The 13,912-nt window shown below is 42.6% G+C and overlaps 1 protein-coding gene across 2 annotated transcripts in view; it reads right to left on the bottom strand.

The window, feature by feature from the left end:
• Window positions 1-13,912, bottom strand: part of LOC144935543 (lactadherin-like) — a 143,957-nt gene that overhangs the window by 66,844 nt on the left and 63,201 nt on the right. The window contains exon 1 of one of the 2 annotated variants that reach the window (XM_078862303.1): window positions 5,293-5,453. The exons of the other annotated variant lie outside the window; for it this stretch is intronic. The gene's annotated coding sequence lies outside the window, so the exon portion shown is untranslated. Of the gene's footprint in view, window positions 1-5,292; window positions 5,454-13,912 lie in introns of those variants that run through there. 2 annotated transcript variants of the gene reach the window in all.

Consider the following 13,912-nt stretch of genomic DNA (forward strand, 5'->3'; position numbering starts at 1 on the left):
CGGACCGTATTGGTCACCCGGTGCCCCTTATCAATCTCAACGTTCATCCTACAAAGTCCCATCACGAGGGAGAAACACAAACAAATCGACGAGAAAAATGTGTTGAAACGGCTGTCCGCCGTATGGACCTGAAAACGACTCTATTTTCCTGCACAAGAATACGGGGCAAACCGTATGGGTTCACAGGTATATAGACGTATACGCACGTATGCACGCTCACGTTGGCAAGGTTATTGTTGGGACGTAATGCGGTTCAAATCTTGATAACCTCATGCTTCATGAGGAACGTCGTCTGATTGCTCGAAATACCGTTAGGATCACTGTTGCCGTATTACTGTGAAGGCTACAGGGGGATCTTTGTCTTCATACCGTGACGGTGAGACACGACGTGGTGGTTTATTCTGCTTGCCCAGTCACCCAATCTGCCGACAACCACGAGTTTGACACTTTTCATTGATTACGAATCGATACGTTAAAACGAAAACATCGTTAAGAATCAATCAGCCGACGGGTGCAGACTGGATAATGTGATTTCACACTCACGACAGGACGCAGTGATAACACGGGATTATGGGTAATGCGATTACAGTAACGCATTATTCAGCACTCGACTCAGCTTGTAATTGCATTTACTATTGTCCTGAAAAAAAAGTGCGTGGAAAAGGTGAGCGCTACGCTGCGCTACGAAGTCCAACCACCCGAGTTCGATTCCCGCTCACGGCCAACACCGGTGACGATTACCTGAACCATTCCTGGGCCTCCCCTAGGTCGACTCAGCCTCAAGTGAGTACCTGGTGCGGTGTGTAAACATCGCCACTGGGGAGACAAAGGCGGCCGGGCGTGGTGCTGGCCACCCACCCCCTCGTGTGCCGTGCCGGCCTTCATAGGTGCTCGCTAGCAGCACTCGTCCCAACAGTCTGTTAAGGCTATACTGAGGGTCTTTATCTTTATAAAATGATTCTCAACTGAGAATAATTTTAGGTCGGTGTGTTGAGGCTGTGTTGCGTTTTCTTTTTTTTTATCTGTGCAACTTTTAGACTTCAACATTTTGCAGAAGAGCTATTTAAATGTATCCTCGTTTTAATTAATTGTACCCTCTAGGCCCTTCTTAACGTAACAGACTTTCGGAGAGCATTTACATTTATACATAGGCCTAATTACGTGATTATATCTCTTGTACTTCGTGAAGGAAACATCTGCTAGATATGTTAACTCCTTCGCCTGGTATGGAGGACGTCGTGGGTTTAATTCTCACCCTGACGACGCCTGCTGTATATCTGGAGTTTGCATGTTCTCCCCGTGGTCGCGTGGATTCTTCTCCGGGTCCTACGGTGTTTCCCTCCACATTTAGAATCAACATCACACGTTCAGAGTATTAGGCTGCTAGACATTTGCACGCGATAAGCAACTTCGTTGAGCTATCAATTTGTGGCCAGGTCGCTTCTGAAAAAGAGCGATATAGCTCAGTGGGCTTTACCTGGTAAAAATGAAATTGTTTAACAAGCCCGACTCTAATGATGAGACCCATAAGGACGAAATCGGTCCATAAATAAATGCTACTGCTTGACAATTATTATTGGTTTGGAAAGCCAAGAAGGCCAAATGGACTGAAAGCACATATATAACTTTATTATAATTCGTGAACGTACAATTAATATATTCATAACCGATAATCAAACATACATACAGTACATAAATAGAACATTACACAAGGGAGTAGTAGCAATGTGTTATGTTGAAACTTCTAAAACGCGACTCGTGTTTTCGTTTTGAATTAGCCCACGTGGTCTCTTCACGTCACAGTGCTTGTCATGAACGTTGGCGATAAATCTACGACGACCACGTGGCCTAACCCATAATCTAATGCGGACTCACTATCCTGGCTACAAAATCAGCTCAAAACAATTCGTACATTTAAAAATTATAAGACGGCAGTTACGCCTAATAGGAATTCGGCAAGTCTCTATTATAGTACTTTACGATGCCGTATATTGTCCTTGGTGCATCAAAATAACAATACCTTAAGCATATTATAGCATTGCGCGAATTATTTGAAATGATTTATTATTTTATACGCATACAGAGAAATGAAGAAGAACAGAGAAACACTTTTAAACACGATCAACTGAAAAGGCACTACCCTGATATTGTTGATAATATTTTAAAATCGTATATAACATAGTGTATGTGTACATATCCACATATATATTCCAACAAAGTACTGAGCCTGATACGGTGTGTAAACATCGATTCAAGGGAGACAAAGGCGGCCGGGCGTGGTTCTGGCCACTCACGCCTTCGTGTGCCGTGCCAGCCTTCATAGGTGCTCGCCAACAGCACTTGCCTTAAGGCTATACGGGGTATCTTTATCTTGTGTGTTTTTGTACGATGGAAGTGACCTTTGTGTATATATGTGCGTGTGTGTGGGGGGGGGGTTCGATTGTGCACGGGTTAGCGCATGGCACTACGATCCCGGCGGCCCGACTTTGATTCCTGCTCCCTGTCAACATCGGTGACGATTATCTGAACCAGTTCAGCCCACCAGGTGCTCAGAGCCTGGTGCGGTGTGGAAACACACCCCCCCCCACTCGGGAGACAAAGGCCGCCCTGCGCCGTTCCCGGCCTTAATAGGTGCTCGCTAACAGCTCTGCGCTGGCCCCGACAGTCTGTTAAAGGCTACTTGGAGGGTCTTTGGCGTTGCATGCATGTATATGAGTGTGTGTGTATATGGGTGTGTGTGTATATGAGGGTGTGTATATGAGTGTGTATATGAGTGTGTGTATGTATATGAGTGTGTGTGTGTATGTGAGTGTGTGTGTATGTGAGTGTGTGTGTATGTGAGTGTGTGTATGTATATTAGTGTGTGTATGTATATGAGTATGTATATGTGTGTGTATGTATGAGTATTTTGTTGTATGTATATGAGTGTATTCACGTTCACAATTTGTATATTTGATTTATCTTAGCATTGTAACGTTCTGAAAAAGTCATATTAGTAGTCGACCGTAACAGTAACATTAAAAACTATTTTCTGAGAGAGGCCAGTGAACTGAAACATCGAGTCTTTCATTTCCTCTTTTAACGAGAAGCACCAAAATAATATATAAGCCATACAAACCATCCGTAAAAAGATCAACTTTCAGTTAAGCCAGCTTACACATGCAGTCCTAGTAATTCAGAATACATGACAAGTTTATTTTTATTATTATTGCACATTCACAATAAAAAAATGCTACTTTTGTTTCGGTGATACTGTGCACGAAGCGCAAATAAAACTCAACACATTGGGCAACTACTGCGTACACTAGTCGACGTTTAAGGCAACAGTCCTGCTCAATTGCTCCGTTCTGTTTGAGAAAGGACCGCTTCCCGAAACGTCGTATTGTTGTTATCAGCTGTTTGCTTGTCAAAGGAACAGGTGAAGGACGTTTTTGCGAAATCTGACAGATCAATAAAGACAATAAAGTGAGATCCTCATCACTGCCGGCCTTCATCTCGCAGACGGGTTGACATTTAGTTGCAAGGTACTGCTATGATTTGTATTTATGATTTCAGAATTAATATCGACTTATCCACTTATTATGCACTAAGCGAATGACTTGTGACTACGGTAAGTTCACGATTAATGTAAAACCTGGCAGTGTCTGCAACGTCGATGCCTGCTATATTTATTGGCGATGTTTCAGGCAATGCCCCTTTTTTGTTATCTTGTTCGAGGGTAAAATGTATTTTTAAAATGAATTGTACATCATATACGACGTTATGGGCAATGGTCCTTCTTCATGTCACAATATATAAAGTGGTATCAAAAATATTTGATGTTTAAATATTGTTTATTATATATTAAAAAAAAAAAATCTAAATTGTTATCAGTATAGGTTTTTAATATAAAAATATGTATATCATATATATAAATAAGTATAACCCCTCTTAACGACGGTGATTGGTTCCACGAAACCGGTCGTAAAGTGATTTGGTCTTTAAGCGAGTATAGGAAATGCACGTTAAAGGCTTAATTCGTTCCGATAGCATCAAAAGTTACCCTTTTCCACCCAAAAAACGTACGTTACAATATTTAAATAAAGGACATTAATACGTAAAAATACTAACAACATTATAAAAAACATAATATGAAAAAAAAACGTGGTTAATCAATGCATTAATTAATATTTACTGTACCTACAACAGCCAGTCGTTAACAGGGGAATGATCGTTAAGCGAACACGTTGGGCTCTATGGAGGCCCTTGGTTAAGCTACAGAGACACGGTTACGAATATTGAAAACGGAGTATATTTGTTAATTGACAACGCTATTTCTTCGTGTAAAAAACACAAAATATCGTAGAGGTCGCCACGACAAGTATCAATTCTTATAAAATTGCGTCCCATCGTCAATTTTTGCCATTGTCTCTGACAACCCGTGCTCAAGTCAATAAACGTGTTACACTCTTATTTATTACAACTTTAAAAGTGTTGTTTGTTACTGGCGGGGGTGTGCAGACTGAATAAGTGTGATTTAGTTATCAGATGGAAATCCCATACTTTCAGTAAATATATCCCGTAACCATAACCAGATCTTCAAAAATGAAACCATTTCATTTTTCATTTCACCAGGTAAAGACCCACTTGAGCTACATATCTCTTTTTCAGAAGCGGCCTGGCCACAAATGATCAAATGATGGATCAGCGACGTGGCTGGCACACGTGCTAATATTTAGCATTCAAATACTCTAAACGCGTGTTGATTCTAAATTTGGAATAAAAAAACCGGAGGACCCGGAGAAAAATCCACGCGACAAACGGGGGCACATACAGACGTCAGGGTCGGGATCGAACCCACGACATCCTGTATACCAGGCGAGGTAGTTAACATCTTCTAGCCACCGTGGCACCCCATGTCACTCTGGGGTTCAAGGTGTAGTTAAATAAATTCGCGTCTACAGCTCTGTTGCCAATGCACTGCTGGTTTAGGGCCTTCCTATAATTTGCGGGGTCGTGGTTAGGGCTATTTGACCATACTTCCCCACTCTGGTTAGTTGCGGATCGGTAAAAGCGAGGGAGAGCATAGACGCCTTAGCACTGCCCTAAGATGTTTTCGAATTAATCTTTGATAATATGCCTGGCGTGTTCAGTACTTAACTGCAGCCCTGGATAGTCCGCAAAGGTTGTTCCATGAATGATTTTAGCTCACAGCCACATCCATCTCGCCTTACAATGCCCTCATACTTATAATTAACACCTTTATAGGATGATAGGCATACAATCATTTCGGATCATTATGAAGAGGCGTACCTTGGTATTCTAGTGGTAGTGCCTTACGTCCTATTCCAATCCAGTCTGGCAGCGTTTCCGGAGACGAAAACAAAATCTGGAGCTGTGAGAAATTGGTAAAACCCGGTGCGTAGCCACAGACTTCTTCAGTCGGTCTCGAGACGGGACTGGTGGACTCGTCGACTCCTGGCAACGGATCCCATCCGAGGTTTGTTCAGAGCGCTCAAAGCGGGGCACCCCTGCGAATAGACAAGGAGAGCCACCCGTGGTGAGTGAAACGCAAGAGATGTAACGCCTAAGCCAGCCCCTTCGCGACCGTTTTACTGATGAATAATCATTCTGACAATTCTAGATTTGAAGCTTTCGTGACTGCAATGATTCATATTCTTAGGTTTTTTCGGTAAAGTCACGTAGGTAAAAACATTAAAAAGTAAAATAAAATAAAAATCACGACGTTTCGGAGGCAACGACGTTTCGGAGGCAACGACGTTTCGGAGGCAACGACGTTTCGGAGGCAAAACAAGCTTCCGTCTTCAGGTGGTACCGTCACAGCCACGACAGCTGTATCAAGTAATTTACTTGATACAGCTTGTGTTGCCTCCGAAACGTCGTGATTTTTATTTTATTTTACTTTTTAATGTTTTTACCTACGTGACTTTACCGAAAAAACCTAAGAATATGAATATCATTCTGACAATCACCCGATGATGGTCGTTGTTGTGATCACCAGCGAGCCCTCAAAACTACTTATTGTGTAAATGTTGTGCAGGGTTTGCGCTCCCCCCCCCACACACACACACTGGCTTGCTGAAATAGTAACTCGTTTAACCACGTGTTGTTCACAACGTGACACACACACACACCTTGCTGATTGGCTGTGTCGGGTGGAGATGGGTTTTACGACACATTTACATTAACGCGATGCCTGCTGCTGGCGGGAAGAGAGGTGCCACAAAATGCTTGAAATGTTTGAAATGCTTGAAATGTTCGTGTGGGTAACATTCGTGCGATGATCCGTAAACCCTCGCGGCCTCCACAGTGCGTGCTGGATTCCAGGCCGCGTGCGTAGCCACCGATGCCTATTCATGCATTGTACAAGGCAAAGATCCTCCGTGTATAGCCTTAGCAGACTGTTGGGGCAAGTGCAGCAAGCGAGTAGCACCTATGAAGGCCGGCACTCCTGGCCGCCTTTGTCCCACCTAGCAGCGATGTTGACCCACCGCACCAAGTACTCATTTGGGGCTGAGTCGACCTAGGGAAGGACCAGGACTGTCTCCAGATAAATCATCACTGGCATCGGCCCTGGGCGGGAATCGAACTCGGGTCGCCGGGTTCGCAGTACATTTACTCACACACCACCACCGCGTTGGGATTGTTCAGGCTCGGATTTTTACCCCAATTAGTGACCGCAATTACCACAGCAACCCGCGATGTTTACATTCACGGTAAGGTGCATACGACAGTTGCATACTTGTCAACCCATACATTTTACCCGTGTTCTTGTACAGCAAAATTGAGTTTTCGGGTCCATACGGCGTACAGCCGTTTCAATACGGGCAAAAAAAGAATGTCTATTTGTTTGTGTTTCTTCCTTGTGATTGGACTTTGTAGGATGAACGCTGACATGTATAAGGGGCACGGAGTGACCAATAAGGTCTGAGTTGGTCTGTCATAAGGTATAGGGCACTGATAAGGGGTTGATAGGCATGGTATAGTGTAGTGTATAGTGTAGTGTATAGTGTAGTGTATAGTGTAGTGTATAGGATGAACGCTGAGATGTATAAGGGGCACGGGGTGACCGATAAGGTATGCTGAGTTGGTCTGTACTAAGTAAGGGGGTTGCCAGCGATGCAGTTGCCCAACGTGCGCGTGGTTGATGCAACTCGCGCGCAACACGTGGGCGAGGTTTGCATCGGCAGCAGTTGCACAAACATTACGCACCTCAACCGCGTTCGTCAATAACACTGCCGTTAAACAGAAATTAAATAAAGGTTGTATATGTGTTTATATAGATGTATATATGACGGTGGACGTTTCGGGCAATGGCCCTTCTTCAATCAAGAAAAGATCACCACTCTGCTACGAAGAAGTTCCATTGCCTGTTTGTATATCTATATTAACACACACACACACGTGAATATTGACATGTGTAGATTTTATACACAAACGTTCCGTATTCTGTATAGGTTTAAATCTCGGGCAGTATTATTCACTATATAAAGCGGTTATCTTTTGATAATAATGCGATAAAAGAAGGTATATTTACATATATACATATATGGTTTCATCATAGGCCAAATTTATTAACCCGTGCAATGACTAAATATAATATAACTACTTGGCTAAAACGTCTCGTGTTATATTTACATTTGTATACGGTGTATGCCTAATTATCGTTATTATTACATGTAGTGCACTTAAGGTTATATAGATGATGTATTTATCTCATCTATACGAGCCTGTGAGTTCGTATAAACCTCGCTCGATTCGGTGAACGCACCTGGGCTCTTATCTGTTGCACCGTCAGTGGTTGTTGTCTCTGCTCGGTCACGTGGCATTTCGGGCCTTCGGGATCGTGCTCAGCAATTAAGATTTTTTAAATTATTAAACCTCTAATTTGTACACAGCATACGTCGTGTGTGCAACGTATGCATGATATTTCTCACCGATAACCGTAATCTCGTTTGTACATAATCTTTACAATGCATTATACGGTAAAATTATATAGTATTCGTCGTATTGTTTTTAGTAAAGTATTCATGTACATATTAAAGGTGAGATAAACGTAATTACTATTGTTCAATACGCATGAGACAGTGCATTAGGATATGTGTAACACACAGACGTATCGTACAAAGAGTATTTAACAGATCTATTTAGAAGGGCTATAACTTCGCCCATTGTATATATATTAAGCCTTTTGAGGCCACCGTTTAATTGAGAGAATGTGTTGAGTTTCTTGTTAATTGTAGCAGCAGCATGACAACACATTGTGTCCGTATTGTGGAGGCGTACGTACTTAATCTATAGGTACACGATACGCATATGTACATAGACATGCAATTACTCGAATGGTTAATTCTCAAGGCTAATAATACATTGATATATATTCATAAATGTGAACACAAGCTATAAGTTTGGGTTTGTGTGTAGTGCCCATATATTGTAAATGTGTTTGATGGATATATCTATTTTTCATAAATTTTACATCAATTAAATATCTAACATCCTATAAGTTATATAGTTACAATTGTATGAGCAATGCATTGATTAATTATTCACTAATATACCGTACACTAATATAAATATAATGATCACCCATATGGATTAGCAGACTGTTGGGGCAAAACATACACATCATTATCATCATCATCATAAATATTTGTGTGTTAATATTTTATACTGTATCGATAAAAATTACCACCAACACATTTCTGAAATTATGTTTATATACATAATGCATGTCTTGCTGGAATTACGCTATTTCTTAGTCAGCGAATATAATATACTGTATATTGACCCACATATATTAAAACTTATTTTGTATATGGTTAAATTAAGTATCAATAACTCTGAACAACAACCGCTCATATCAATCTATATTTATACATATCAATATTCAGCTGATTTGGTTCATGGGTTGAATCCAGATAATTGTAATAGCCATACAGCATTTCTCGTCCATTGTTCTCTTTAACATAACATTCATACAGTGTACGCAACAACATACCCTACTTATTGGTTGCAATGGCTACAAATGTCATTAGCACACCTGAGATAATATTGCTTCACATTGATGTTCGTGACTCTTTCTCCAATCGAATGTTCAGATAATGCGTTCGAATGTTGTCAGCAAACAATTTAAGCAAACTCGCGTCTCCTCCCTTGAATGACTCCCCTTCTGATATATAGTAAATAATATATCGATATTTTGTTCTCCTTCGTTTAATCTCGGTGTATATAGCTGACCCATTGTTTTTTGTTTGCATTATGACTGCAGGTATTGTGGTCTATGCAAACATGACTCCTTGTAAAAAAAAAGGTGTCAGTTTTGTTGCCAGATAGAAGGGCAAAAAAACAATTATCAAGACCCATTGTTGTAAATGCATTTTATAATCACAATAATTCTAAATTAAAATTATGAATGTCTTCACGTCGACGCGATTATTTTGTTCAGCGGTTGGTTCGTGACAGCGATGATGGCTGTGCAATGTTACACCCAGGCGAATCTCTTCCCGTGGTCGACAAAGGAGGGCAGCATGCCACGAAAGAATTTATAATCATTGAGCATGATTGTCATTATCTTCATCGAGCGGTGGATTGAGGGTGACTCGTGGTATCGAGGACCAATCGTGACGACCGGCGGTACCTTTGGAGGTAGCGCGCGAGAAGCTGTGATCTGCGAGTGACGTTCTCCCTGGGTGTCAGTGAAAAAAGAAGAAAAAAGTTAAAGGTGTAGCCCTGCAAGTGCTTGCTCACGCCTACTGCTGGTGGAAGGGGCGTCCACTCTAGCAAACCCCTTCCCTACCCGCCTTCTCTAGACGTCTTTGAAGAGGTGGCAGTACCCACACTTTACCCCACCGCGCGCGACCTGCCCGCTGTGTGTGTGTGTTACATGTGTGAGAGTGATGCGAGGCGGCAACGTGGAGGTGCAGGGATTTAAACAAACTTTTAACAACAAAAGCAACAACTTCTCGTTGTTGCAGGATGCCGCGACGGGTGATCGTAAAGCAATGGATTGCGAGGGGCACAACGAAGGGTGCGCTCGCTCGCTCACCAATCACAACCGCCGTGGCAGCATCCCACGTGCTGCGGATGAAAGCGCCTCTGCCGTGTGCGTGCGGTGTTCTGCGACGTGCGTGAGTGAGTTCATTAATTAAGGTTCGTCACGTGCGGTGAACGGACGTTGCGGGTGACGCTGAGCGTTAATTGGTTTTTAAATCACCTTGGCTGTGGCTTATCGAGCCAGATCAAACGGCTTTTTTTTCTCACGTAACTCCATCAGCACGGACATTGCCATCCCGATAACTCGTGCACGGAGTGCTTATCGATACAGAACGGTGTTGGATGGCGTTTGGAGCGAGCGGTGGCGCGATGGTTAGCGCAATGCGCTGTGAGTTCGACTCCGAGCCGAGACGAACATCGGTGGCGATTATTTGAACCGGTTTCGGGGCGTCCGATAGATCGCCTCGGTCTAAAACGAGTGCCTGGTGTGGGGTACAAACTATTTTTTCAATTTTGTTTGATTTAAAAAACATTTTTTACAAGGCCCACTGAGCTAGGTAGCTCGTTTTGTTGTTGTTGCAGAATCGACCTCATCACGCGGAAATTTATATCAGCCAAATATTCTAAACGCATGTTGTTGAATCTAAATGTGGAGGGAAACACCGGAGGACCCTGAGAAAAATCCACGCGACCACGACGAGAACACGCAAACTCCAAATATACAGCAGCAGGCTTCAGTGTCGGGATCGAACCCACGGACCTCCTGCATACCAGGCGAGGTAGTTAACATCTCACCACCGAGGCGCACACTCCATCAGCCCGGGCGTGGTCCTGGTCTACATCTTCCAAACGGATGTGGTCTCCTCCTTAATAGGTGCTTGCTAACTTGCCCCGTCCGTGTGAATGGCTAAATGAGGATAATTTCTTATGCGTACACGTATGTGCATGTGTATATGAATAGGGGGAGCAATCGTGGAGCGGTTAGCCGCGCTGCGCTATGAACCTGGCGACACGAGTTCGAATCCTGCTCACGGCCAACACCAGTGACGATTATCTGAACCGGTGCTGGGCCTCGCCTAGGTCGACTCAGACTCACATTAGTATCTGGCGCGGTGCGTAAAAACGTCGTCACGGGGGAGACAAAGGCGGCCTGGCGTGGTGCTGGCCACCCACCCCCTCGTGTGCCGTGCCGGCCTTCATAGGTGCTCGCTAATAGCACTTGCCCCAAAAGTCTGTTCAGGCTATACGGGGGATCTTTGTCTTTGATGCTTGTAGGTATTTGATGCTTGATGTGTGTATACGCGTGAAGGTGTTATACGTTCACAACTTGAACTGTCTTGAGAAACGTGGTGAAGTATGGTTATACGACGTCCCAATGTTGATAAAACACACGCCTTTAACGTTACACATGCAGTCTATTTCGCGAGTAAACTCAAGATACAGTCCACGTTACCGTGTTCCTCCGACTCTAAGACGCTCCGCAAAGTTAAAGACTTGCGCGTGGTGCCAATGAAGTTTTACAAATTCTGGCCACGCCAAGACAAAGGTCCCCCGTGTAGCCTTCACAGACTGTTGGGTCAAGTGCTGTTCGCGAGCAGCAAGCTACGAAGGCCGGAACGGTATACAAGGGGGGGGGGGGGGGGTTGGGCAGCAGCCACGCCCGACCGCCTTTGTCTTTCCAGTGACGATGTTTACACACCGGACCAGGTACTCACGGATAACAAGTAAAAATAAAACTCAGCACATTAATCAATAACACTTTGTTACAGCCCTATGAAGAATACGTATATAATCGGCGACGTTTCGAGCAATGTATCTTCTTTACAGCACACAGACAGAGGCCGGAGAGTCCGTGGTTGTTTTTTTTTACCGGATTATAAGACGCACCCCCCTCCCCCCCCCCAGCGAAAGTTTTGTTTTTAATTACAAAATGGTACAGGGGAAGAATAAAGTGCCTCTTTGTAATTCGGACAACGTAAAGCGCTGCTCACGTGACCTGGGGACACATCGGATTGACAATTTTTTTTAAATAAAATTGCAAATAAATAATAATTACAAGTTTATCAGGTTATCGAAGATTAGACATGTTGGTTATGAGGTTACAAATATTAAGCCTTCACAACCCATTAACATCGAATTTCATGTAAATCTCGATTAGAATGTTTGATTAGAGATAGCGTTTTAATTACTCACTGAAAACCGATTGCATTACGTTGCATATAAAGACTAAAATTGTTGTTGTAATTGTTTATTAGAAGCATGCATTGCCATTCATTACAGACGATTGCAATTGTGTGCATGTATTGCGATTTATTTTCTATGTTTATTGTAATTATTGTCAGATATTGATTTGGAAATGGTTTTAAATATTGATTGCACCAGCTGATTTTGTGCTGTTAGATATTGATTGTAATTTCGGAACTTAATTCTAATTACTCTTTACATTATATCATTTCAATTGTTACCTAATCATTTTAAGGGTGTTTTTTTATATGTTCATGTTTTGAAATATTAATGTTAATTGATAGATACCGAAACTAATAATGAATATATAATTGCGTTTATTGAGTTGTTGAGAGAGGCTGGGTCAGGGACACAGAAACGATCACTTCTCACCCTACAGGAAACGTAAAAATGTCTCAACTTATCGGTCAATCAACAACAAACAATTACCTAGACGGTATTGAAGAACGGTATAATTTAACATAAATAACAAATGTACGATTAACCAGAAGGAGAATTGAAATAACATTAACATTTTTTGTAATTATCTAATTAATGATTATCATGCTGTCTGGGACACGCGTGTGTGGGTGTGTGCGTGTTATTGTTAGTGGGGAGCGGTAGTGTAGTGGTTAGCGGACTGCACTAAGAATCTGGCGACCTGAGTTCGATTCCAGCTCACGACCAACACCAGTGACGATTATCTCAACCGGTCCCGGGCCTCCCCGAGGTCGACTCAGCCTCAAATTATTACAGTAGCTAGTGCGGTGTGTAAACATCGCCACGAGGGAGACAAATGCGGTCAGGCGTGGTGCTGGCCACCCCACCACCTCGTGTTTCCGTGCCGGGGCTTCATAGGTGCTCGCTAACAGCACTTGCCCCAACAGCCTGTTAGAGGCTATACAGGGGTCCTTTGTTCTTCTGTATGTTATTACACGTGTTTTAGAAACTTAAGTTGTAAAATAAAACCAGTTTTAAATAGTTAAATCCCACTACTGGATGACAGCCTCTATCCAGAAAATACCGTGTGGGTGAGTAGAAGATGACCATACTTCCCCACGATGGTCAGTAAAGACTAATCAACGAATGAAAAACTAAGAATCGGTTTTAACCTTTCTGGCAATACAACAGGAGTTGTGTTAAGATGTTCAAACGCCAAATGTGAACATTTTGCAGAGAATCGAGTTCTCATTGACGATGAATATATTCTTTTCAGAGCAAGTTTGGGTCCATGTTCCCCACGTGCACCGTGTGTGGTTAACGCCAACTTGATTCCTTGCAAAAAGGTTCCTATTCGGCGTTTGAACATCTGAACACAACTCCTGTTTTATTGCCAGAATGGGTAAAAACATTTCGTTGTTTTTTCACACTTTGATACTGGCAAAAAAAAAGGTAAACATTTTTTTTTTACTATTCAACGACGGTGGCTCTCACCCTCTTCTCGCGCCTCAATCAATCAGGTCAATCAAGTGCTTATTTCTATAGCACTATTTCGTGCAAAGGATGCCATTCAAAGTGCTGTACAGATTTAAAAAAAAACATTGCTACTAGACTAAATCACACGAAGAATGAAAGCAAATTCCATACAAAACAAACTTATAATACATTACTATCGAAGTCATTACTATTCATTTTACTCTGCTCGCCAAATGTGTCCCGGATCTCTCTTGCAAGCTGAGCCCCTTTCTCGTTT

Source organism: Lampetra fluviatilis, chromosome 13, assembly GCF_964198595.1.
Source record: "Lampetra fluviatilis chromosome 13, kcLamFluv1.1, whole genome shotgun sequence".
Classification (NCBI taxonomy): domain Eukaryota; kingdom Metazoa; phylum Chordata; class Hyperoartia; order Petromyzontiformes; family Petromyzontidae; genus Lampetra; species Lampetra fluviatilis.